General features: G+C 50.0%; 1 protein-coding gene across 5 annotated transcripts in view; it reads left to right on the plus strand.

The window, feature by feature from the left end:
• Positions 1-27,330, plus strand: part of TSPAN18 (tetraspanin 18) — a 187,640-nt gene that overhangs the window by 23,464 nt on the left and 136,846 nt on the right. For 4 of the 5 annotated variants that reach the window (XM_058688730.1, XM_058688728.1, XM_058688729.1 and 1 more), the window contains exon 2: positions 9,986-10,062. The gene's annotated coding sequence lies outside the window, so the exon portion shown is untranslated. Of the gene's footprint in view, positions 1-9,658; positions 9,742-9,985; positions 10,063-27,330 lie in introns of those variants that run through there. The other variant, XM_058688732.1, reaches the window with a different exon arrangement.

The following is a 27,330-nucleotide window of genomic DNA, read 5'->3' on the forward strand; positions in this document are numbered from 1 at the left end:
TATCACTTTTTTTCTGATTATGGAACTCACTCGCATAAATATGCCAACGACCAAAAGATACCTATTGGTAAGATTTTGCTATATTTCTTTCCCGTTTTTTCCCTGTGCAGTGTGTGTGTGTGTTTAATTGGGTATGTACCATCAAAGTATAATTTTCTAAAACTCAGAAATCCTATGAGATCTCCTACAAATCTACAATAAAAATCATAACCTTTGGGGTTATCTTCTCTATCAGACCGAAAAAAAAAATCTAATCTATTACAAGTTCTCATGCCGCTTTACATGAGTCAAGGTTACATTTCTCTAGAATCCTCTAGATCATTAAAGAATCCTTGGTGGGCCTACTAATCAGTGCTTGAACAAAGACCCTCCTCTCCTCGCCTGGTTTCCAAGTTGGGGGTCATTTAGGTTAACAACATCTGTATGTTCTCTCGGACCACACTCTGGAAAACTGTGCATCTTGCCTTCTGCATAATATTACCTCATATCTATTTTCAGAAGGAAGTTTTGAGGAGGGACCAGGATTGCCCCAGATTTGCCACCTCCTCAGGGTGCCAGAGCAGCTGGACTTGTCTCCCTGCACATTTTCTTGGATTTGTCAATTTCTCCCCGCCCACCCTCTCTCCTGAACTTCTTGAGATCAGGGATTTGCGGAGTTTCCTGTCTTCCTGATCCTTCTGTAAGCACCTACTCTGTGGCACATTCTTCTGGGATGGGTGGTAAGAGGCCTGGCCTTTGTCAGTGGCGAGAGAGACTCATGTGCTGTTAGGAGTAAGCAGGACTTCTCTCCTGGGCTCGGCCGGAAGGACTCCACGCCTAAGCCATGTCAGATCTTTTTCTCTGCCCTTATCACTGATTCTGTGGAATCATTGTGTTTAGGGGGCTTTCCACGTTCAGTCTAGAAAACCATCTTGTCTCTTCACTGTAGGACTGACTGACTTCCTAACTTTCTTTCCTAATCTAAAGGGGTAAAAAGTTCTGGGCCACCTCAAGCTGGGGAGGGAGAGGCCTGACCCGGATTAATTTCCACACTATGAATTTTAAACCACTCTTGTTCCATGTGTTGGGAAAACCCATCAAAATGCTAATGGCTCTGTGGTCTTACCTCCCGCAGACACTTTTTCTGCATTAGAATATATTTACATGGACTTGAGTGGGGGAGAATTACAGAGACGTGAGATGCCCTTTTCCCCAGATCCCACTGCAACCCAGTGGACTATAAAGTCTGAATTACGAGGCCCGGAGCCCCGTGTTTCTCAGAGGAAAGCGGCTGCTGGTTGTGGGGCTGGCCCCTTCCCTCAGCTCCAGTTACGAGTTCTTAGCTTTTGGCTTCCTTACTGGCTGCAGGGTGGCCAGTTTGGAAACATCTCTATTACCGTCGTGTGGCTTTTTAAAACTGCTTCTCTCAGAGGCGTCATATCCTCGGACAGGCACTCCTGTGTGTGTGAGACCACACCGTGGACCCATGTGGAGTTCAAGGTCTGGAACATGTTGAGACACAATTCATACCAAAGTCAACTTCAGCACTAAGACGGCGTCTGCTATTCTTGAGCCACGTACTAGAAGCACTGGGCTGTTTTAGAAATCTTTGAAACCCCAGGTATCTTTGGCCTGAGAACCTCTCAGATGCGTCCTCGGGAGGACAGACCCTGTGGGGACAGCCCAGTGCAGGCTGGACTCAGCCAAGGGGCTCCAGGGACTTTGGCTGCAAACAAAATCGTGGGCTCTCGTCTCCCCTTGGCCGGGTTCAGCTCTGTAGACAAACGGCTGGACCTCTCTGAGCATCATCTCCTTCCTTAGCTAGTGAGGAGGACACCAGCCGCTTGGTTGGGAGAGTTATAAAGTTCACCTCTTTCATTTTTCGTTCATGCAGATGACACAGTGGAACCAAGGCAGGCAGGCTGGGCTCCATCATCAGAGATGGGTCCCTTAAACCATTAGGTTCCTCCTCCGGGTCCCTTTGGCACCAAATGGCCAGGTCCAGGATGCTGGGCACTTGCCTGGAGGGTCTGTGGGGACCCCCTCGTGAGAATGGGTGAGCCTCACTTGGCAGACATTGTCGAGAGAATCGCTTACGCCTTCTGTTTTCCCGTCTCTGAACAATGCACCCATGTTCAGCTACATCAAGCCGCTGTGGCTGAGGCTCACTTTTCCCCATCTGAGAAATGGGAAGAGCGTAGGAGGAAGAGCGAAAATCAAAAGGAAAGAGAGCTGCAGTGGATGCACAGCTCTGGTCTTGCCTCCTTCCGGTGAAAAGAAGATGCTCCCTGACAGGACGAAGGGGTTCGCAAGTGCAAGGCTGTGGCCACTGGGGACAAGGGGTCTCAGGCTCCCGGGGTCCCCACATTCTTCATGCTCAGCTGAGCATCACAGAGGTGTCTGTCTCCCGCAGGTGCTCCTGGGGAGGGCACCGGAGACCCTGGTTGGCCCGTGCCGTCCGTCTTCAGGAACCCCCAGACCTGATGGGGACGTGGGGACAGAGGAGCTGGTTACTATGGATGGTTGCACAGAGAATAAGCGGCTCAATGTGTTAATTTACGGGGTTGTACATGCCCTCCTCCCTGGTCCTGCCACCGTCCCTGAGCCACCCAGAGCTAAGGGCTCGGATTGGGAGTCCCTCGCCCACCGGGCAGGCCCTCCAGAGACCCTCGCCAGCAGTGCCGGGGTCTACCGCTCTATGCCCAGTTTCACGCAAGATGGGGGCCCCCCGCTCCCCGAGAAAAAAATATCCCAATCTTTCTGAGGATGTCAGGGCTTGCCTCAGCCCCACTGTGACCCTGGGGCACAATTAGCAGGCCCATTCTGGGTCTCATTATGGGAACAGAGGGTGGTGGGGCAGAATGACAGGGCTGGTGACACAGAGAAGCGGAAGCGCCCTCCCTCCCCCACGCTCTCCCTCCCCCACTCTCCCAGGGAGACGGGGGCAGGTGGGGAGGAGGTAGAGACCTAAGCTAAAGCGGGTAGGGCAGCTTCGTTAAGGGCTGTGGGCGGGTGGATCCTGGAGTCACAGGACCCAGCGGGAACTCATCCTGAACTTGTCTTGGCTCCTCTCCCTCTCCCCCACCTCCACATCAACCCCCTGCATTGCTAATTTAAAACAAAGCAAAACAAAGCCCTGGCTTGGCTATGGAGCCTTAAACTGCAGCGCTGTTATCTGTCAACAAGCGATGCATCTGGCTGGCAGTGGCCCAGCCTGGATCCTGTGGCCTGGCATCCGTGTGGGGAGAGGGGCCCCGGGGGGCCTCGGGGTCTCACTGAGGATGCTGCCCCTTCTTGGGGCACAAGACCAAAAGTCTTTGTGGTCCCAGGGCTCAGAAGGATGTCTGTTCCACCTAGGGGCCAGGTAGAGGTGTAGGGTGGCTAACGTGGGGGGCAGGCAGAGGAAGAGAGAGGCAGAGAGGGGGTGGGGAGGGGGTTGGGAAGAAAGAGAAAGACGGTGAGCTGAGTACACAGCAAGGGAGAGAGGCATTGCTAGCAGGAAGCCAGAGAAAGACTCCTCTTTGGGCTGATCACCTCCCTCCCACCCTCCCTCCCTCCCTCCCTCCCTCCCTTCTTTTTTTTTTTTTTTTTAATTTTTTTTTTTCAATGTTTTTTATTTTTATTTTTGGGACAGAGAGAGACAGAGCATGAACGGGGGAGGGGCAGAGAGAGAGGGAGACACAGAATCGGAAACAGGCTCCAGGCTCCGAGCCATCAGCCCAGAGCCCGACGCGGGGCTCGAACTCACGGACCTCACGGACCGTGAGATCGTGACCTGGCTGAAGTCGGACGCTTAACCGACTGCGCCACCCAGGCGCCCCCTCCCTCCCTTCTTTCATTGCTTCCTCTTCCAGGAAGACATCCCAGCTTTCCACCTCCTCTAGAATCCTACTGACTTGGGATTCTAGGACGTCAACTCTGAATCAGCGATCTTCAACACGGGGGCTTAATGTGTAAACCGTTAGCAAGTCCAGCTGTTGGGAGCTAAGCGTTAGGGTGGGTACGGTGCGTAGACTTCATCTGTTCTTTGTGCAGACCCCCGAGGGAGAGACGGGAGGGCCTGAAGAGTGTAACCTGGAACTACTGATCACGGGCACTACCCGTTTTACAGAAAGTGGCAGCAGATTCTGTATGACGTAATTCCCGGGTCCTCTGTGCGTCAAGCACTTACTTGCCTGGGCCGGGCACCGTGGGCATCGCTTACTCTTGGGAATCCGTTAACTCGTCTAATCCTCAGCTCAGGCTGGTGAGGTGGGACTCTGATGGTCCACACTTTTGCAGGCATATAACCTGAGGTTTAGAGGGATGAGGAACTTTTCCAAGGTCACCCGGGTGGCAAGTGGCAAAACAGATTCAAACCCGGGCCTGTGGGACATGAAAGCCTGATCTCTGGACCACTGAGGGCTCCCCACCTACCACCAGTCCCGCCCCTCGTTGCAGACAGATGGCAGGCTCTGGTGGCGGATTGGTTCCCATGGAAGCCCACTCATGGGTAAGGTAGCCCTCCAAAAGCTGCTGTCCTGTCCGCTTAGCCCGGCCCTTCGGCCATTTTAGGGTCCCCGAATGGCAGCTTTGCAAAGGAGCCTTTGCAAAGGGTATCAGCAGCCGTCCATCCACTCCAAACCAAGCAGCTGGCCTATCACAGACCTGGCACACGGCGGGCACACCACCCGCCCTGCAGACTGGGGCTGGACTCAGACATTGGAAAGCTTTGATCTCCTTGTGGCACTGGTCTTCGCCACCTGGCTCAAGACCAAGGCGAGAGGTCACTCGGACCCCTCATTCCTGAGGCCTCACCTTTCGGGTCCACGGCTGGAGCGGTGAGGTGAGGTGGGGAGGAGCTGGGGGCTGCCGGTGCCCACTGCTCTGATCCGTAAACTCTGGAGGACGAAAGCAAGGCACCGTCCGTGGCTGCAAGAGGCTCAGCCCCTCAGGGTCCCGAGAAATTGATACAGGCGGTGGACTCGTCCATTCCCCCTCTTCCTCCCATTAACACAGTTCTGTCTTCCCACGGTTTGTTTAGCCCATTCTTTTATGGATCCATCCACCTTCTACCTGCCCTTCTGTCCGTCCCTGTGTTCATCTGTCCTTGCTATCATCTATCCATCCATGATGCGTCCATCTGTCCATCCATGCTGCGTCCATCTATCCATCCGTGATGCGTCCATCTGTCCATCCGTGATGCGTCCATCTGTCCATCCATGCTGCGTCCATCTATCCATCCGTGATGCGTCCATCTGTCCATCCATGCTGCGTCTATCTGTCCATCCGTGCTGCATCCATCTATCATCCATGCTGGGTGCATCTGTCTGTCCATGCTGCATCCATGTGTCCGTCCATGCTGCGTCCATCTGTCCGTCCATGCCGCGTCCATCTGTCATCCATGCCACGTCCACCTATCCATTCATCTTTCCATCCCTGCTAGTATCCATCCACCCCTGCAACCAACTATAACCTATTCCTCTTTCCCACTATTCAAGTGCTTTTTATAGATCCATTCTCTACTCATCCATCCATCCATCTATCCATCCTTCTGTCCATCCTAGCAGCTGTCCACCCATCTGGCTGTTATTTGCTGAGTCAGGAGCTGAGACCCCAGAGGGAGTAAGATACTGTCCCCATCCTTAACTCATAGTCTGGTAGATGAGAAAAATCATATGGAACAAAATATATACCGTGCTGCGTGTGATGTTGACTTCGACTTTACCACCTATACACGTAAATGGTTATCAGAGCCCAGAGAGCAGTGACTAATTGTGCCTGGGGAGGTCTGGGAAGGTTTTTCCGAGGAGATACTGAAGGAAGGTTTTGAAGGATGAGTAGGAGTTTGCCAGGTGGTTTGGGGAGTGGGAGGGGAGGTGTACTTCAGGGTTATAAAAGGAAAAAGGGACTTCCAGGCAGAATGAAGAGCAGTGAGGTTGGTGGGGTGTGTGGGTCCAGGTGAGTTCAGTTTCACTGTGGGGTCTGTGCATATTGGTGTGGACCTGCAGATGGGCTGGGAAAGGCAACTGGGGCTCAGATGAGCAAAGGCCCCATGTGTTGGCAAAGGGGAGCCAGGGGACCCACGGATGCAAGAGAGAGACACATGAATGGGCTCAGTCTGACAGCAGGCCAGAGGGCAGGTTGGAGGGAACAAGGCCACATGCTAGCGGACCAGCCAAGAGCCCGTTTGCGGTAAGCAGGCAGGCAGCGATAAGGCTCAGCCAGGCAGGGACAGGCAGGGGCAGTGAGGGGCAATGGCAGAGGAGAGTCACAGGCGACTTGGGAGACCTGGGATGGAAGAGAAACAATGGCGGGAAAATAGGAGTCTCTGATCTCGGTGTCGGTTATGCAAGGTGCTCTGTTTGTGAAAAGTCAGTAGGCTGTGTCCTCATGGCATGTGCACCCGTGTGTATGTATGTTCCGTCTCAATTTAAAAATAGAGCGGGAAACATCAAGGTAGATATAAAAGTCTCTTCATCCAGGACACTGGGTCTCATCGAGGACACTGAAGTAGCTCTCAGGCTTTTTCTTACAAATCGAGGGCTGGTTTCCCTCACACAGAACAGCTTTGCTTTCTTTGGAAGAAAGAAGATCTGAGTTTTGAGCTAGACCTTAAGACAGTGGGGGGAACTTGGCTAATAATATTACGTTCGCTGCCCTTGATTGAGCTCTATATTTTGTGGATTTTATTTGATTTTTTATGTTTTAAGGTCTCTGAAACCAGGATGCATTGTAGGAAAAGGGCCATGTTATGATTAACTAAATTAGGCAGTAAAATAATGGTGTGATTATAACTGGAGTCTTTTTTTTTGAGAGAGAGAGAGAGAGGGAGGGAGGGCGGGCGCCAGTGAGCAAGGGGCAGAGAGAGAATCCCATAAGGGAGAGAGAGAGAGAGAGAGAGAGAGAGAGAAGTGGGGCTCACCCAAAGCAGGGCTCGTGCTCACCCAAAGTAGGGCTTGAGCTCACCCCATGTGGGACTCACACTCGGGAACCGTGAGATCATGACCTGAGCCCAAGTCAGATATGCTTAAGGACTGAGCCACCCAGGTGCCCCCGATGAGTCTTAATTCAAGAAGTAGGGTGCTGTGTGCCAGGATCTCTGGTGTCCCGTGGGTACATTTTCCGTGTAACCCTCACACCATCGTATGAGGGATCGGCTGTTGTTAGCTGTTTCCCGGATGAGGAGTTGCAGCCTGAAGTCGGGTGGTCACGTGCTCAAGGTGACAGAGCTAGTCAGAGGTGGACTCAGGATTTCAAGGCATCTTTGTTCAAAGAAGGAGCAAGTCTGGGGCCGGGAGGGTGGTGGCTTTTTCTTCCCAGAGCCTGAGGCAGCCGGGTCAACGGCGAGCACTACCAACTTTCAACGCAGCCTCTTGTCACCCAGGCCCGTCCCCCTCTTGGCCCCGAAACCATGGGATTCTTTCCCTGGTCCCAGGAGGGCTCCCGCTCTGACATCTGTGGTGACCCCCCCCCCTCCTGTGGAGAGGAGGGGGATGGAATGAGATCTCAGGGGATGGAGGGGGGAAGAAATTCCAAGCCCAGCTGGTTTCCTTCACATAATGCAGATTTGCTTAAATGGGAATTAGGATTAGTGCTGGATTTTGCCTTTCCTGGCAGACTGGTAATAAACTAATCTCCTCTCAGACTGCAGGAAGGCAGAATTCCATCGGAGAGGGAGACAGCTTCAGGCTCAGGAGTGCAAAACCCGTAAAGTAATTTTATTATTGACAGGCCCTGCCCACACTGCCTGACACGCAGCCCGCAGCTTCTTCCTGATGGGGCTGCAGCCTTTAATTTCATTAATGGGTGACATTCACCTGGGCTGCGTGGCTGATGGGCACACTTGACATTAATACGTGTTCCCCGTGGTCCCCAGAGCTCATAAAAGCTCCTTATCAGCTCTGAGCCCGTAAATGTAGTTCCCGGCTCAGGTGGGCATGAGTTCCTCAGACATGTCCCCAGGCAGTGGAACAGTGGCCATCTGTGGGGGCCAAGAAATAAATTCCTCCCTTTGTCCAGGGTACTTGGCCTCCCGGCCATCTGGGAGGTGATCGGAAAAGAAACTCTACAGGCAGCAGAACCCTGGGTTCAAATCTGCATCCAAGAAAAGGAGCTCTTTCTGCCCTGCTATTGGAGGGGAGTTGATCCAGTGTTCGGGGAAGGCTGTTTGTCAGAATCTATTCAACATGTGGCCACGTCCAGAGCCCCTGTCCAGCCATCCCACGTCCAGGCGTCCGGGCTGCGGACTTGCACCAACATTCCCACACGGTGACGTAAGCAGGCAAGGGATCACGGCCACAAGCTTGCAATGGCTGGAAATGGAAACATGCCCTATACGGAAGGTGGGGCAGGTAAATAGGTACTGTCCGCACCTGCTAAGAGACACTGAGCAGCTGTGAAGAAAACTCAGGAAGATCTAGATATCCTTAGAGCCATACGGAGACGTGGTGGTCCTGTTAGCCGGGGGGGGGGGGGGGGGGGGGGGGGGGGGGGGAGGAACCGTGGGCGGCAAGGTCCCATGTGTGCAGGGTCCCGTGGGCCCACACGGGCGCATGCTCCCGCACACGTGTGATTACAGGGAGTAAAGCCTACCAGGTCATGTTACAGACGTTTTGCAACGGATAAGGAAGAAGTTTCACTTTCGTAATTACAAGTGGAAAATATGTGCGTATACTTCCATATCCCTCCCTGTATGTCTGTGTCTGTGGACGTACACGTGTATGTGCATGCATACAGATCATGGATTCCTCTGTAGCCTCGGTCTGGTCCATGATACATGAGGTTCCCAGGGCCAACTCTGCCTGGGTGGGCATCTGAGGCAAAGATGGCCCCAATGAGGCCACATCCTCTGGCCAAGCCCTGTTCCCCATCAGTTCGCGGGGAGTTCTGGGAACCTCATCCATGCGTGAGGTGCATGGAGCTGGGATCTGTGGCGTAGACCCAGAATTCATTGCTCTCCCACTATGGCAGGTTTGACCTCCCACGGACCTGGCTTCTAGTCCTGGCTCTGCCCCGTCTCGCCCTTACAACCTTGGCCAAGTTATCTGACTCCTCTGGGTTCATGGCCCTCGTCCCCAAAGTGGGGATACTGTCCCACAGGATTGTAGAGGGTTTCGGGATTGTTGTCATCATCTGAGACCTAACGAAATTTGACCAGGCCTTCTACTGTGTGGGCTGGTCCTTGAGAGCGGAAGGAGTCTGGGAGGTTTGGGGGTCAGGGGGCTTGGCTATCCCGTCTCTGCTGTAAGTTTTGCTCTTTTGTTCCTCAGCCGTGCGTGTGCACAAGCCGGTCCCCGCCCCCCACCCCCCCGGGACTGGCCTCAGCCTTGGCTGGCAGGTATGTGGCCTGGACGTGGCGAATTTGATCCTTGTCCTGTGACCTGGGGACTCTTCGTCAAACTGACAGAGGAAGTGGGGGAGAGGCCGGACTTCTGGCCCCTGCACGCTGGGGCTGAGTTGTTTTTTTTCACTACCAAAGACCTGTCCTCTCTATTATTTATCTCTTCACGGATCCCAGATCCTGAAAGTATTGGTCTGCCCCAAAAAGCCTACATTCATTAAGCAGTGATTAATTGTCTCTCACGTTTTCAAAATTACTCAGAAAGCCTTTTTTTTTTTTCCGCCTGAGGAAAAACAGAGTTTCCACAGCAGATTGGTAATGTTGTAGCTAAGAGCAAAGAAACGCGATGCGATATTGTGGTTAGCGTGTGTGATGTCATCACGTGCCCGTTGTCCAGGCTCCTGGGCTGACTTTGGAAGGCCGAAAACGGGCTCCGGTCGGTAGGCTCTGGGGACGCCATCCTGGAAGCCTCGGTGGGGCTGAGTTCTGTCTCTCTGGCCGCAGATGCCCGTCTGGCTTCTGCGCCTGCAGAGACAGAAGGGGTTGTTCACGGGGCTGTTCTGGGGAGAAGAGCAGGACCTCGGCGGCCGGGTGCGCACCTGAACTGAGGCCGCCCCCAGCAGCCGCATGCCCCGCGAGCCGTTGCCTTTTGAAAATTTAGATCTCTCTCTTCTCCTTCCACAGTTCATCCTGAAGCCATCAGAGAGAGACCTCAAGAGAATCCCGACCCTCCTGGAAGGAACAGACACCAATTGGAAGAGGTACGATTTGGCAACATGGCGGCATCTTACTCTCGTGAGAGTCTGATCTTCTCTCCTCTGCTCTTCCCACCCCACAAACCCTCTACTGCTCAGTGAGAGAGCCTTCCGCTGATGCTGGGGTACGAGGGCAAGCAAAGGGCGGCTTCCCTCTTGTCCCCACCCCAGACATTTTTCAGGGTTGGGGAGGACACCTGAAGCGTGAGGAGAGAGAGGCAGGTGCTGAGGTGGGGTCTCACTGGGGCTGGCTGCTGCCCCATGAGGCGGCCACCCGTCACGGTTGCTCCTCGGGGTCGTCTGAGGAAGTGAGGGTTGACGCATGGGAGGCAGTGAGCCCTCCAAGGGAAGGCACCATGATCTTGGGATTGTGAGAAGGAGAGAACTTTCTGGAATGACTCCCTCATCCCCACCGTCCATCTCGGGACTCTTGGATACGGTTCACCCTCCAGGAGGGAACTGAGAATGGAAGAGTCTTTGGTCCGCTTCTTGGTTTCTGGGAGCTGCTGGGGCTGCCCACGATCCCAGAACTGGTGATGGGCCGGGTGGCCTGATGGAAGGTTCCTGAATGAAGAGCCAGGACATCTGTCCTCTGGCCCAGTCTCTGCCGCCGTTGTGCCTCAAGGGCCCTGATAAGCCATTTCGTTCATGGGGCCTCATTTTCTCGCCAGTAAAATGGGCAGCAGCGGCTTGAAACTCTGTTCCAGCCCTCGCGGCCTCAGTTTCTGAGGCTCCCAGCCCAGGGCTGGACCTGAGGAAGTGATGGGTGTGGTGAAGCAGCAGAGAGGCAGAAAGGGAGTCGGGGGTTGGGAGGGCTGCGGAGAGGAAGGGCGTTGGAAAGCTATGGGGAGATTTGACTGCCAGGTTTGGCCAAAGGATGTGCCTCAGACCCTCAGTGGAAAGACCACAGAGTCTGAGGTGCCAATGGACTGAGTTTGGGTCCCGGCCGATCAGAAGCGTCGGATCAACAACGGAAGCCCTGACTGAGGGCTTCTGCCTGCCAGGCGCAGTGCTAAGCACCAGCATTCAGTCTCTCAGTGGCTCTGTGGTCTTGGCACTAAAATCATCTCCATCTTAGGGAGGAGAGAATCGGGCCTCAGAGACGTTAAGTGACTTGCTCAAAGTCACACAGCAGCGAGTGAGCTGTGGCTGAGATTTGGAGCCCTCTTCAAATACAATTCAACATACAATTCTTGTATGTTTTCCTTTGAGTGACTCTGTGACTTGAATCTTAAGGTTAACAAAATCCTTTAAGCCAAATCACCCCTTGAAATTGCATTTCTTGAAAGGACATAAAAATGATTGGTTTCCTTAGCCTAGAGGGTTTTGTTGTTGTTGTTGTTGTTGTTGTTGTTGTTGTTGTGGGTTTTTTTTTGCTTTTAAACCTTGGGCTCATCATGAAGTCTCTGCAGGTCCTGTTTTTCTGATCTCTAAAAGGGGAGCATAACGTCTATCCATGGGGTTCTGGGGAGAAGATGAAATGAGGGAGGTACGGAAGCCTCCCCTACACACCCCTCCCCCTGCCTTCGCACCCCAAAGCTGCTGCGAGAGTCAATGGGGGGTACACGCTGGGGAGTCCCGCACTAACCGTGTGATGGCATTTGCAGTTCCAGCTGCTTCTGGTGCTGTGGTTGGGAAGCACTCGGCCACTTTCCTAGACACTGATCTGATATTCTGCTGGCCTCTGAGCTCATCCGATCACTTCTGGAGTGAGCCGCAGGCTGGCCGGGATGTTTCAGGCCAGGATCCAAGGCACGGTGGCTGGCTCCCAGAGGCGGATAAAGCCAGGTCAGGGGGGGCCCCAGACAACGGTGGCGTAGGAGCGGAAGTCCCGTGCGCCTTTCGGCCCACCCTGTCCTGCCAGCTGCCTGGGCCATAATCTCAACCGTGAGCCTCCTGGCAGCCTGCCCTGCCCCCCACAGGAAGCCATTGCCTTATCTCAGAGCCAGGATCCCGCACGCTTTTCTTAATCAGGAGAAGGCGCTGAAGCGCGTCGGAAAAAGCTTAACTTCCCCAGGACCTATCTGCTAGGGATGTTTCTCTACCAGGGGAAGCCATGGGGCTCCGTGTCTGAGAGGAGAGAATCTCTTTAAGTACAGAAAAAAGCAGCAGGGGTGCTTTTGTTCTTGGTTTACCTTCAAGAAGTTTGCAAGGGAGCAGAGTGATGAAGCCTTGCCCCCCTCGTTCGCTGGGAAACAGATACATGTTGTAGAGTCACAGGGAAAATACAAAGATGACCATAAGCAACGGGCAGACAGGTGTGTGCTGTTGTGGGAAGTGTCTGCTGGGGTTTGGGGCCAGACTGATGGAAGCTGGGTCCCAGCTCCGCTCTTGGGTAGCTCTTTGCCTCCGGGTGAGTGATTTTGTGTCCAGAGTCTCAGTTTGCTCATCTATAAAATGGGCAAATAGCATGCCCAGGAAACCTCCCGCAGGACACTCCTGCTTGCTTTGAACAGCAAGCCCCCTGGGATAATGTGGCCTTCCAAGGTGACCTCCTTGAAGAGGCTCAGGCTCTTGGGACGTAAGAGCCCAGTGTTTGGGACCAAACAGTGAGGTTACCCTGGAGACACATACCTCTTTCTGCGCGTGGTCTAAAAAAGGGCCGAGAATGGGGCCTGGGTTGTGTCAGCTCTCCGTTCTGACACCCTGGGGCGTGGGGCCACCTTGGGTGTGAACAGTTCTTCCTGAGCCTTTATCCCATGGTTTATACTTCACTCCTGGTGACATTTACTGGATGCTTTCTGTAGATAATCGTTGATCCCTCCTGTGCCCCAAGGGGCAGATATTAGTAAGCTTTATATAGGTGAGGATAGCTGGGATTCAGAGAAGTTGTAAATTACTCCAGGTTTCATGTCTAAAAAGCAGTCACATTAAGACCTAAGCACGGGGCTCCTGCCCCAAGGACGACGTGTTTGCCGCAGCACCCATGGTGCCCTCAAAGACACCCCATGCGGGACCCTTCCACACCAATAGAGGTCTACACCACACCCCACAGCACCACCGTGGCTTCCCAGGGTGCCACTGACAGCACCCATACAACTTCTGTGTCTCCCTATAGCACCCACAGAGGTACCCACAGCACCCACGAGGCACCCTGCACGACACGCAGCATCACCCCGTGGCGCTCACGGCGGTCCTCCTCCTGTGTTTTCCACCCAGCCTTGCACAGAGTTCAGAGCTCCGGGAGAACAGGAAGCCCACTGATGGTTTTAATCTCCCCAGCCAGCCCTCTGCAGCAGGCTGAGGGAGCCAGTGAAGGCAATTGCTAGGAAGCATGGGGATCTGCCTCCTGCTGAGATCTGACAGCAGGAAGCAGGTGGCAGGGAGGGGGTGACAGAAGCCTGGCTTCCCTAGGAGAACCTGTACCCGGACTCCAGTTTATCTGCTTTTTTTTGTTGTTGCTCATACTTTTGGTATCATACCTAAAAATCCAGTGCCACAGGCCATGATGATTCACCCCTGATTTTTCTTCTGGGAGTTTTATGGTTTTAGCTCTTATATTTAGATCACTGATCCATTTTGAGTTAATTTGGGTACATAGTGTGAGGCAGGGGTCCAGCTCCATTCTTTGGCATGTGGTCCTCCAGTTATCCCAGCACCACTTGTTGAAATGACTGTTTCTTTCCCCATTGAATAGTCTCTGCACTCTTATTGAAAACCAGTTTGCCATAGATATATAGGTTTGTTTCTCTTGGTTCTATTCCATTGGTCAATGTGTCTGTCCTTAAGCCTGTATCATGCTGTTTTGATTACTGTAGCTTTTTAAAAATTTTTTTTTTATGTTTTTATTTCTTTTTTAGAGAGAGAGACAGAGCGAGTGGGAGAGGGGCAGAGAGAGAGAGAGAGAGGGAAACACAGAATTTGAAGCAGGCTCCAGGCTCTGAGCTCTCAGCACAGAGCCAGACATGGGGCTCAAACTCACAAGCTGTGAGATCATGACCTGAGCCAAAGTCAGACACTCAACCGACTGAGCCACCCAGGCGCCCCACTATACTTTTTTTTTTTTCTTAAATTTATTTATTTATTTCGAGAAAGAGCATGAGTCGGGGAGGGGCAGAGAGAGAGGAAGAGAGAGAATCCCAAGCAGGCTCTGAGCTGCCAGCTGACGCAGGGCTCGATCTCACGGATCGTGAGATCTTGACCTGAGCCGCGACCAAGAGTCGCGTACTTAACTGACTGAGCCACCCGGGCGCCTGATCTCTATACGTTTATGTGTAACTTTTGGAGGAGTCTTAGTATGTTCTTTTTTTTTTTTTTTAATTTTTTTTTTTAACGTTTATTTATTTTTGAGACAGAGAGAGACAGAGCATGAACGGGGAAGGGGCAGAGAGAGAGAGGGAGACACAGAATCTGAAACAGGCTCCAGGCTCTGAGCGGTCAGCACAGAGCCCAACGCGGGGCTCAAACTCACGGACTGCGAGATCATGACCTGAGCCGAAGTCGGCCGCTTAACCGACTGAACCACCCAGGCGCCCCAGGAGTCTTAGTATGTTTTAAGCTCCCTGGTGATTCTAATGCCCACCCTAGTGTCCCTGGTCTTTAGAGGAAGTTGAGGCACAGTTAGGGAGGCCAGTTGGGAGACTGCCAGAATGATGTAGGGCAGTACGGGGTGGCCGGGATGTGGTCCAGATGCAAAGCCGCAGTTATCGGGGTAAAGAGGTCATGATGGAATTGAGGGAAGTTAGTAAGAGAGATGTTCCCATCCTCCCCAGTCCTCGGAAGGCCTTGGAGAAGCCAAAGGTGAGAGTGGAAGCCAGTGGTCCAGGTGAGCTCCATTAACCTCCTGCCCACCCCCAGGGTGATTTGGGGGAAGATCTGGGTACTAGTCACAGCTCTGCTCCACTGTGTGACCCTGGACAAGTTGCAGGACCACACTAAACCTCTATAAGGAGGGTCAGTATCGTCTGCTGCGAGCGAGGGTCAACAGGTCAGCTCTGCAAAGGCTAGAAGGGGCTTAAAGGCGACTGAGTGCTTGGCAGAATCTGTACCCCAAAGTTCCTGCCAAGTGCTTGTGAGAATCTGCCCAACTGTCTCTGGGGGATTGGGGCAAACGGCCTCCACCGTGGCCTCTGCTGCCTCGGGCTGTCCTGGGCCGGCTGTGATGGGTCAGAGTGTCTTAGTCTGCTGAGTTGAAATGTACTTTCTTGTACCCTTCATCTGCTTGCCCCTAATCTGCTTTGTGGGCCTGCAGAGAAGAAGCATCACCCCCTTCCCTCCAGGCTGCTGTCCCACATCCTTGTCCCTCATCACACACCTCCCCTCTGCTGCCGAGAGGTCATGGCTACCTCTGCCTCCCTCTGAGGATGCAGGTCTTAGTGGACTCTTGACTTCTTGTTCCCTTGACCTTCCTCTGGGGGGACTCTAGCCTGAACTTGGCACTTTTATAGTTCAGCCCTCAGAGCCAAGGCCAGAGCTCCGGCCGTGTTCTGACTCCAGGCAAGGTGGGCAGGACCATCACCTCCCTCAGTCCAGACCTTTTATTTCTATTCCTGCAGCCGAGATGGCATTGGGTCCAATGATTTCTGCATCCCGGTTGGATTCAAGCTCCCATCTTTTCATTGACGAGATAGAAAAGGGATGCACTCTTGCCATCTACATCACATTTTCCATCTGGTATTTATAAATCATGGTGCAGGTTAATGCAGGAGGGAGAGCATAGCTTTGGCAGTAGATGAACTTGAGAGCTATTGTTTAGCTACTTACTGGTTTGGGCAAATGAACTCTATTACTCTCCTGTTATGTGAAGATAGTCATTGTAATTGTAGGCTTCACGGTCAAGATTAGATGAGATGATGGCTATCAGGTATGTAGCCCACCCCCTGGGAAGGAGTCCACATTCCAGAAAGGGTGGGTATCATTACCGGTGCCATCTGAACCCCCGAACTGTTCATTTTTCTGCAGTTCTGACAGATGGGGTGTAAGCCTTGGGTTTCAGCCCAGGATGGGGCACCAGCCCCCATGCCTCTTCTCCCCCCTGGCTTCCCCCTCACTCTCTGGCTGGGACACGTATGTGAGGGGACAGGATGACAGGTTCTCACCACCCCAGCTTCCTGCTCACTCAGCCCAATGTCTGCCAGAACTTTCTGGCCTCAAGCCAGCCCTGTGTCCACATGTGACTCATGACAGCAACCTGGTCTTTTTCTGCCATCGAGGATACTTTCCATCCCAAACCTTTTCCTTCCTTTCTTTTTCAAGTTGTTTTAAATTTACACAAGAAGGTTCACCCCTGGCCCATACACAACTTCGTCCCTGAAAGGAGACAAAGCCAGGGAAGCCTCTCTCTGGGACGCGCTCCATACACGGTTGGCTACGAGAGCCAGGCCAGGCACACCGTCCGCTCTGGGGGGGCGACTCCTCCTTGACATCGTGGGGAGGTACTAACAAGTCTTTGTTTTCCTCATCTAAAGATGGAGCCAGTCTTTTCTGCTGCTTTTCTGTTCATGCAGCAAAACTGAGCAGAACATGCTCTTTAGGAGGATTTATTTATTTTTTTAATGACATAGACTCACATTGTGAATCACAGCCGAAGCACTTTCAAATATCCAGGTGTGGTAAGGAGGGAGGAAGCAGGAACACCATTTTCAGACGCATGTCAGCAACAGAGGAAGGGAAATGACTTGCCCAAGGTCACACAGCTGTGGTGTGTTAGAGATGGGCCTGATCTGGTGATCTGCTGCTGCACCCAGCTGTCTCTTTTATTAGTTAAAAGCGTGAAACGATAGGGCGCCTGGGTGGCGCAGTCGGTTAAGCGTCCGACTTCAGCCAGGTCACGATCTCGCGGTCCGTGAGTTCGAGCCCCGCGTCAGGCTCTGGGCTGATGGCTCGGAGCCTGGAGCCTGTTTCCGATTCTGTGTCTCCCTCTCTCTCTGCCCCTCCCCCGTTCATGCTCTGTCTCTCTCTGTCCCAAAATAAATAAAAAATGTTGAAAAAAAAAAAAATTTAAAAAAAAAGCGTGAAACGATAGATTTTAATTAATGGCCTAAAAATAAAGGGAAGAGTCCAAATCGGCTGGCAGTGCCGTCCGTTAGCTGGGAGTAGTTTAACGACCTGTGCAGACAGAGCTGCTGATGTGAGAAGAAATGAATGATGCCATCCCCTGTGCTTTGGGGCCCGCCAGAGTGTCCCCATTCCTGGGGAAGGGTAGGGTTATGTTATGAAAGAAAGGCACAGTGGGATCGAGGAAGGAGATTGCACTCTGGACTCTGAAACCTTTTTTTTTTTTCCAACAGACTTTATTTTCTAGGGCAGTGTTAGGTTCACAGCAACATTGAGGGAAAGCACAAAGAGTTCTCATATTCCCCCTCTTTGCACACGTACAACCTCCCCACTACTGACAACCCCATACCACAGTGGTACCTGCATTACATCGATGGACCTCCGTTGACACGTTATTATCACCCAAAGCCCATAGTTGGCATTACAGTTCTGCTGGTGTCATACATTCATTCGGTGGGTTTGGTCAAATGTAGAATGACACGTATCCACCACTATGGTATCTTACGGAATGGCTTCACCGCCCTACAGATCCTCTGTGCTCTACCCATTCATCCTTCTTTCCCCTCGAAGCCACTGATCTTTTTACTGTCTCCATAGTTGTGCCTTTTCCAGAATGTCCTACAGTTGGAATCATACAGGATGTCGCCTTCTCAGATTGACTTTTTTCACTCTGAAATACGCGTGTGAGCTTTCCCCCATGTCTTCTCATGACTTGGTAGCTCATTCCCCCCCCCCCATTTTTTTTTTTTTATTTTGGTAAATACAGATAACATAAAATGTACTGTTTTGACCATTTTGAAGTGTGCCCTTCAGTGGTATGAAATACATTCACACTGTCGTGCAGCCACCCCCACGATCCATTCCTTAACTCGTCTCATCCTTTGAAGCTGAAACTCTACACCCATTAAACACTAACTCCCCATTCCCCTTTCCTCCCAGCCCCTTGCTACCCCACTCTTCTTTCTGTCTCTGTGAGTTTGACTACTCTGAGTACCTTATTATGTGAATGGAATCATACAGCATTTGTCTTTTGGGGTTATTTTGGGTTTTGTGTGTCTGTGTGTGTCCCCAGCGTATTTCACTTCGTGTAATGTCCTCCGTGTTGTAGCAGGTGTCAGACTTTCCTTTGTAATGTTGAATAATATTTCAGTATCTGGATGCACCTGAGTTTATTTATCCGTTCACCTCCTGAAGGACATTTGGTTGCTTCCGAGTTTTGGCAGTTATGAACAAAAGCTGCTCTGAGCCTCTGTATGTAGCTTTTGGTCACAGTTTTCTTTTCTTTGTTTGGTTTTGGTATTAGGTTACTGCTGGCTTCGTAGAATGAGTTAGCATGCATTCCGTCTGCTTTTATCTTCTAGAAGAAACTGTTGAGAACTGGTACAGTTCCTTCCTCATATGTTTGGTAGAATTCACCAGTGAATGCATCTGGCCTGTGTTCTGTTTTGGAAGGTTATTAATTATGGATTCAATTTATTTAGTAGATATAGGCCTATTTAGGTGGTCTGTTCTTGTAGGAGTTTGGGCAGGTTGTGTCTTTCCAGGACTTGGTCTCTTTCATCTAAGTTACTGAATTTTTGGACCCAGAATTATTAACCCTATTCTTTTCTTATCCTTCTAATGTTCATGGGAACTAAGGTGATGTCCCCTCTTCCGTAATTTTATAATTTGTATCATCTCTCTTTTTTTCTTCGCCTGGCTAGAGGCTTGCCAATTTTATCGGTCTGCTCAGAGAACCAGCTCTTGGTTTTATTTTCTCTGTTGACTTCCTGTTCTGTGGAGCCCATGTTTTGGTGGTGGATCTATCGCTGTCTGAGGGATTGTGACGTAAACCCCGTCCGTTCTCTGATTCTCAGTTTCCATATCTGCAGAATGGCTATGGTGACAGCAATACCTGATGGCAAATGGCAAAGGTGAGCCCACATTCATTGACTCAACAAGTATGTATTGAGCCCCTATTGTGTGCTAGGTACTGCTGTACGTGCTGGGAATATTGTAGTGAACAAAACAGCAAAGTCTCTGCCCCCGTGGAGCTTGTTTTCCTTTTGGGGACAGAGAGAGAGAGAGAGACCAAACAAATAAACCGAATGTCAGGCAATATCAGGTGCAGGAAGGGACGGGGAGCGGCCAAGGGTTTGCTGTTTTGGCTAAGAGGCACTTGGAAGGCCTTTTCTGAGCAGATGTCATTTGAGCAGAGACCTGAAGGTAGTGAAGCCCTGATTTCGTCTGCAGGAAGAGCCTTCCTGGTGAAAGGAATGGCAAAAGTAAGGGCCATTAGGCATGTGGGAGTGTCAGCAAGGAGGCCAGGGTGCTAGAGTGAGGGTGGCATGGAAGGAGAGGAGCTGCCAGCCAGGGTGAGGGCTTTGGATTTTGATTCTAAGTGTGATGGGAAGCCAGTAAATACGGAAGAGACAGGGTGAAATTTACATGTTACCAAGACCACTCTGGCTGCTGGGTAGAGAACAGGCTATAGGGGACAGGGAGACCAGCATGGAGGCTGATGTCAGAATCCAGGCACAAGATGAAGTGGTCGGGAAAGACCAAATGGTGCTTAGAAGCCCAAACATTCAGAATCTATTTTGAAAGTAGAGCTGGGGCGCCTGGGTGGCTCAGTTGGTTAAGCGTCCGACTTTGGCTCAGGTCATGATCTTGCGGTTCATGGGTTCAAGCTTTGCGCCGGGCTCTGTGCTGACAGCTCAGAGCCTAGAGCCTGCTTCAGATTCCGTGTCTCCCTCTCTCTCTGCCCCCTCTGTGAGTCAGAGAGACTCACACTCTGTGTCTCTCAAAAAAATAAACATTTAAAAACACTAACAACAACACCAACAACACCAACAACAAAAAGCTGACAGCTGACAGACCCACTGTCAATCCACTAATGGGTTGGATGGGGTAGGGGAAGAGTCAAGGATGACCAGAGAGTTGCTGCCTGTAGACAGGAGCCTGGGTGGGCTAGGCTTTGGTGGACACGGAGGGAAACCTACTGAGTTCTGTTTTGGGGCATTTTAAGTTGAGATATTTAGTAGCCATCCAAAGGGAGTTGGCAAGAAGTGGATGGATTGACAAACCTGAAGTTCAGGGGTGAGGTCGAGGTTGGAGAGACAAATTTGTAAGTCATAGTTTATAGAGAGTATTTCAAACCCTGGGCCTTCAGGAGATCATCTAGGGAGTGATGGAGTGTAGATGGAGAAGATGATGGGGGATGCAGGGTCTTTGGAGACCTGGGGAAGGTGCCCACTGGTGGCTACCTGGAGCTGCCCAGGGGCAGCCCATCCTGGACGCTGGGGAAGACAGATCTTATTTTCACAGTGTGCTGGGAGCTGTTGAGTGGCACGGAATGAGGATGAGAAGCCAGCTCCAAGAACAAGCCCTGGGTGCCCGCTCTGAAGGAAAGCACTGTAAAACTGTTAGTGCCTGACATAAAATATAACAGGTGCAGCAGGTCTGTTATATTTATATATTATAAGTTATAATATATAATTATATAAAAATTGTATAATAAAAATTATAAAAAATTATATAAAAAGTATAATATATAATATATAAATTATAATATATAATTTATAATATATATATTATAAATTATATATATTTATATATTAACAGGTACAGCAGGTCTGCCTAGGGTACTTGACATTCAAGGAAGATGGTATTTTGATACCTGCCTCCTCTATGCAACGAAATTATTTTTGGCACTAATGATGAAATAAAATCAATTCTAACAATGGCCAGAAAAGAAACACAGATGGCAAAACTTACCTTTCAGAGAACTTCATATGTGTAACCAAGCCAGTTGACAAACATCTTAGCACAGAAAATGAAAAAGTAATGGGTTCACACTTTTTAGTTACATTAATGGGTATTTCGGAAAAAGAAAGAAATGCTTGAGGAAAGTTCCAAAAAAGCAAACTCCACACGGTTTGGAGAATGGCTTGGATTCTGAATCCTTATTCTTGAAATGGACATGCTTCGCGGAGTCCATTTGCATTGGGTCTGGCTACATAAGTGGTATTCTTTGAACTAGCTTCCATGTAGTACAATGTTTATTAAACTTTAAGGAATAAAAGTTTGCTCTTGTGAAGCTTACATACATATTACTAAAACTCACCTAGGACACTGATGAAAGATATTGAAGGCGACACAAACAAATGGAAAGATATACCACGCTCATGGATTGGTAGAATTAATGTTATTAAGATGTCCATACTACCCAAGGCAGTCTACAGATTTAATGCAATCTCTATCAAAATACCAATAGTGTTTTTCACAGAACTAGAACAAATAATTCTAAAATTTGTATGGGACCACGAAAGACCCCAAACTGCCAAAGCAATCTTAGGAAAGAACAAACTGGAGGTATCACAATCCTAGGTTTCAAGGTATACTTTAAAACCATAGTCAAAAAAGTATGGTACTGGCACAAAAATAGACAAATAGATCAATGGAACAGCATAGAGAGCCTGAAAATAAACCCACACTTATGTGGCCAATTAATCTATGACAAAGGAGGCAAGAATATACAATGGGAAAAAGACAGTCTCTTCAATAAATAATGCTGGGAAAACTCAGCAATTACGTGCAAAAGAATGAAACTGGACCACTTTCTTATGCCACACACAAAGATAAACTCAAAAGGGATCAGAGACCTAAACGTGAGACCTGAAATCATAAAACTAGAGGAAAACATAGGCAGTGATCTCTCTGATATCAGCCTTACCAACTTTTTTATGGATATGTCCCCTCAGGCAGGGGGGAAAAAAACCAAAAATAGATTATTGGGACTACACGAAAATAAAAAGCTTTTGCACAGCAAAGAAAACCATCAGTAAAATGACAAGGCAACCTACTGAATGAGAAAAGATATTTGCAGATTACATACAGTAAATCCTTGGATTGTGAGTAACTTGTTCTGCGAGAGTTCCGCAAGACGAGCAAACATTTATAACAAATTTTAACTTGATAAACGAGCGATGCCTTGCAGTACAAGTAGTACATGACGCCAGATGTCACATGATCACAAATGAGCCAACGGTTCTTGACATTCAGTTTGATATACAAGTGCCATGGATCATAAGCATGTTTCTGGAATGAATTATGCTCGCACACGAAGGTTTTACTGTATTTGATAAAGGGTTAATATCCAAAATATATAAAGAATTTATAAAAGTGGACACCAGAAAAGCAAATATTCTGGGCAGAGGACCTGAGCAGGCATTTTTCCAAAGAAGACATACAGGTGACCAATGGACACATGGGGATATAGAGAAAAAAGGAACTCTCATGCACTATTGGTGGGAATGCAAACTGGTGCAGCCATTGTGGAAAACAGTATGGAGGTTCCTCAGAAAGTTATTAATGCAAATACCATATGATCCAGTAATTCTGCTACTGTGTATTTGTCCAAAGAAAACACAACACTAACTTGAAAAGATATATGTATCTATGTTTATTGCAGCATTATTTACTATAGCCAAGGTATGTATGGAGGCAACCCAAGTGTCTGCTGACTGACGAATGGATAAAGAGGATGTGGTAATATATATGTGTGTGTGTGTGTGTGTGTGTATGTATATATATATGTATATATATATGTATATATATATATATATATACATATATATATGTCCATACTACATACACACACACACACACACACACACACACACACACATACATACAATGGAATATCACTCAGCCATAAAAAGAATGAGATCTTGCCATCTGCAACAACATGGACGGACCTAGAGGATACCACGCTAAGTGCAATAAGTCAGAGGGAGGTAAACACCACCTGGTCTCTCTTATATGCAGAGTCTAGAAGACAAAATAAATGAACGAACAAATAAACAAAAAACAGAAACAGACTCAAATACAGAGAACAAACTAGAGATTGCCAGAAGGGAGGAGTTAGGGGGAATGGGCAAAATAGGTGAAGGGGATTTAGGGGTACAAATTTCCAGTTATTAAAAAAAAAATAAGTTACGGATGAAAAGTAATGAGTAAAACTTCTTGGGAAAGAAAAGGAACTCAGCAGGACTGCCGCAGTTGTTTAGAACCTCAAAGACTTTTTTCCAAGGCAGAGCGATTTATCACTGACATTATTTAGAATGATCCGCTTTTAGTCAGTTTCATGTTTGTTTTTAAATACCCTACAGACAGCTCATCCCCTAATTGCCTACACCCTGCACCCACCTCTCCCACTGCCCCACCCTTGGGACACCATAGGGAGATGTTTCCAGAGAAGGTGTTGCAGGGTGTGGGGGTTGGGAGAGGCGGAGGAGACAGAACATTCTCAGAAGATCCTTTGGAGGAGACGCTGTGGCTGGTCCTGCTGTATGACCAGCAGTATCCAGGTGGGAGAGGGGCAGACAGGCCTTCTAATGTCCAGGATACGCTGAGGCGGGAGGCAGGACAGAACCTGAGTGCATAGGTTTATTTGGCTGGAGTTCTGAAAGCCATCCAGATCCTGAGAACCGTCTGTGTATGGTGTCTAGTGTGCGGGAGAGTCAGGCACCGAAAACTCCATCCTTATGGTGGCAGTTTGCCCCGGTTGGATGTGAGCCTGCATCCCTCCTGGGGACACAGCCGGCCCTGCTCAGTGGGATCCCTGCCCTCCCTCCCTCACTCTCCTTCTCTTCCTCTCCCTCGGAGCAGTCTGCGGAGGCAGCCTTCTAATGAAAAATCTCGTAACTACCAAGAGATAAAAATCCGAGGCTTTTGGTTTTTATTTCTGCCGAGACTCCCCGGAGAGCCTTTTAGGTAGAAAATGTCCCTTTGGAGCTGAGATTTTCTCCCAGACTTCAAAGACAGGGCTTCTTAGGAACACAACATCTGTTTAAACTGAACTTGAACCAAGAGGCAAGTGTGTCCCATGAGAGAGAGCTGGGGCAGAGCCGGGGGTACAGAATCTGCTTTCTGTCTCTGGGAGAAGCTCCCCAGGCCTGTCCCCTGTGTGCTGCAGTGTGTCCCCGTGCTGGGGAGCAGGGGACCTCAGACCAGAGGCCGGGCGTTGTGCTGCCTGCTCTCCAAACAGCACCCACGCCTTCCCTGTGGAAGCCTCCCCACCCAGGAGGTATCGAGGAGCCCTGGGGGCTGTAGAGCTGGCTCCTGTGGCCTGGGAGGTCCCCTGGCCCTCAGAAATCCTCCTCTCCTTCCCTCCCCTCATCACCTCTTTCCCTCCCTCTGTCATTCACTAAGCATCCACTCCAATATAGAGATGAAAAATTCCCAGCCCTCGGCTTCAGTGAGCTTGAAATCTGATCGAACCACCCGATTACCCTCAAAGATAAGAAAAGTCGAACGCTTTGTGTACATGCACATGCTGTTATTGTTAAGACAATAAAACGACGTTACAGAGCTTGGGAAAGGAGGGAAGAGAAATCATCCAGTCCCCCTCTCAGGGACAAGGGGTCCATTTGTTTCCTGCTTTTGTTCACGCTCAGGCGTGTGTTCAGCAGAGGGGCCTCCAGAAAGCCGGTCAGCTGGGCTTTCCTGCTTTTCTTCGCTCTCCATCGCCCTGCTGCACAACAGCTACGTGGACTTATCCCTGGACAGCCCCGGGCTAGGGGCCCCTGGCTTGCTTCCATTGGCCTTGCTTCCACAGGAGCTGCCTGCCTCCTGGAAGGGGTTCCTGGGTCTAGCAAATAAAGCGACAGGCTGCCCAGTTACTTCGAACTTCCAATAGACAATGAAGAATTTTTTGGTTTAAGTTTATCCCATCAATAGTAGCCAAACGTAATATTTGGGGCATAAGCTAAAAAAAATTACTTGTTGTTTATGTGAAATTCAAACTTACCGGAGCACCCTGTATTTTTTTATCTGCTAACTCCTGGAGTGTCTTTGCGTGTTCGTAGTCAATGCTGCTTTCTTTGATACAGACAGAACTATCTGGCCAGTATGTTTTCTTTCCCACTTCATGGAAAAGAAGCTTGAATCTGTCCCTTCTCTTGAGCACGCCTTCTGGCCAACTCTGGTCTCCACTGTTCTGTGGCTTAGCACCCTTGGAGCTTAAAGAATCCAGCCCCTGTAGTTCACTCTAAGAACATCCCTTCCCCAGCCTCTTTCTGGAAGCTTCCAATGACTGCAGATGTTTGGTTTGCTCTCAGTAGGGGGGAGAAGAGGAAGGTGGGAGGTGTGAGTTAGCACTCTCGCTTGGGCCCATGGAGCTGCTGCGACAGACCCTACCAATGTCTTCAGCAGTGATGCATATAAGCATTTCCTTCTCCCTGCCGTATCTGGGGAAGCAAATGGGGTTGAGGGTGTTGACCCAGGGCTGCAAACCCACACAGGTTTATGGCATCTTTCTCTCCATCAGCGAACTTATTTTTTATTCTGAGGCAGCTTCAGGGTGATAAAAATATAAATCTGAACGGCAGACAGTATAAAACACAAAGTGATTGACTGCAGAGTGGAAAGACCGTGTTGCCTTGTGGTTAAATGGATTTTCTGTTTAACTGAGGGTTAAGTAGAAAACTCGTTTTGATTCAACCTCTGTTGTTGCAAATCTTTCTAAAATGTATTAGCCTGCTCCCTGGTTTTCCTAAGTGCACCATAATGACCATAATTGAATCTCTTTGCTGGCAGAGCATCCTGTGGGGCGTCGGGACCCGCCGTTGTAAACGTCAGTCCTCCACATGCAGCCAGTACTTGGGCTTCAGAGCCTGCGGTGTGGTTGTGTGCTCTGGTCCATCACGTTCACTGCCAACCCCTTCTTCCGGCCGCCTGGGCTGGGTGGGGCTCAGGAAGGCACCATTTTACAGATGTGGAAGTTGAGTCTGCCAGGTAAAGGACTTGGTCCAAGTCACTCCAGCTAGTGGAGGAGCTCGTCCTGGAGTCAGCAGAAATGGCTGTGGTGAGTTGGCCCAGATTCGAATCCTGGCCTGCGAGGAAGACCGTTAAGCTCCATGAGCCTCAGGTTCTTCACCTGTGAATTGGGCATAATAACCTTTCCTGGCAGAGCTGCTTTTGAGATTCAGTGAGTTAATGATGTAGGTGGGCTGCACACCAGGCCCTTTTATATATATGTGTATATATATATATATATATATATATATATATATATATAAATGTATAATAAATGTATCAATATAAATAAATATATTAATATAATATATAATAAATACAAACAAGTTATAATGAGTATAAATAAATAAAACAAATATAAGTATATTAATATAATATATTTAATAAATATGTATGTATTTTTTAATGGCACATAAAATCCCCTCCTGTCAGATTATCAAACGTACCCTGATCCTGAGATCCCGCACCCAGCTTCTTTCTACTTTGCTGACCTCCCTCCTGGGTGCACTAGTGGTTTTGTGTATAGACTCCAGGGCCGGAAGGTTGTGTGGGACTCCTGACTCCGCCCCCGTTCCCTATGAGACGATATTTCTGGGCCTCCATTTTCCCATCTGTAAAATGGGGATCATCACAGTCACGTGCCTCCTAGGGCTGCCAGGAGGATCAAAAGCAAAGGGAGCCCATCCCTCAGGCAAGTGCTAGGCAAAAGTTTGCCACTGTCATTCTGGGCCTTGGTTAGGTGAGTCCAGACTGACCAAGCTTTCCTGGGTTTGGTTCATAGCCTGAGCGTGTTAACAGGACTGGGCTTTGGGCCGCAGGAGTTTGCACTGTCCGTTGAGGAGGGAGAACCACTCCCCGCCCGACACACACACCTTGAGCCTGCTTCCTGCCACTGTCTGTCCGCTTACCCTTCCCTGGGGTGCTCGGAAAAGATGCTGAGAGGGGACTGTGGGTACCTTACGAGGGGCCCTGGTTGTTGGATGGATGACTTCTACCCTGACAGGGACCCCTGCCCAGGGGACGCTGGCCCTCCAATAGCCTATCTGTCTGGGACCTTCTGTGCTCCCTCTCCATATGTCATACATTTCTAGCATTTCAAGGAGGCATTTGTCATCTCCTAGGCTAGGGATCCCCTTGGAGCACAGAGGCCTCTCTGTGTGTGACCTCTGGACCCTCCATGGGTGTTCGGGTATCCAAGGTGGGGGAATGGGGAGGACCCTTTGTCAAGTCAAACCCTGGTTGGCCAATGCGGCCACCTGTTCTGGCCTCCGGGCTGCTGGATCAACAACCCCCAGGTCTTGTAGGCAAAGCTACTTCAGCTCTGGAGTGACCAGCCCCACCCCCTGCTGAGCCCTGCGCTTCCTCTTTGGGTCACCCGCTTCTGGGCACCCTCTGGACTGCTGTGTGTGTGTGTGGGGGGGAGGTGCAGCTAAATAAATAGTCACCCTGCTATTCTAGCACAGGAACGACAGCCTGTGT

The sequence above is a fragment of the Neofelis nebulosa genome, chromosome 10, assembly GCF_028018385.1.
Source record: "Neofelis nebulosa isolate mNeoNeb1 chromosome 10, mNeoNeb1.pri, whole genome shotgun sequence".
In the NCBI taxonomy this organism is placed as follows: Eukaryota; Metazoa; Chordata; class Mammalia; order Carnivora; family Felidae; genus Neofelis; species Neofelis nebulosa.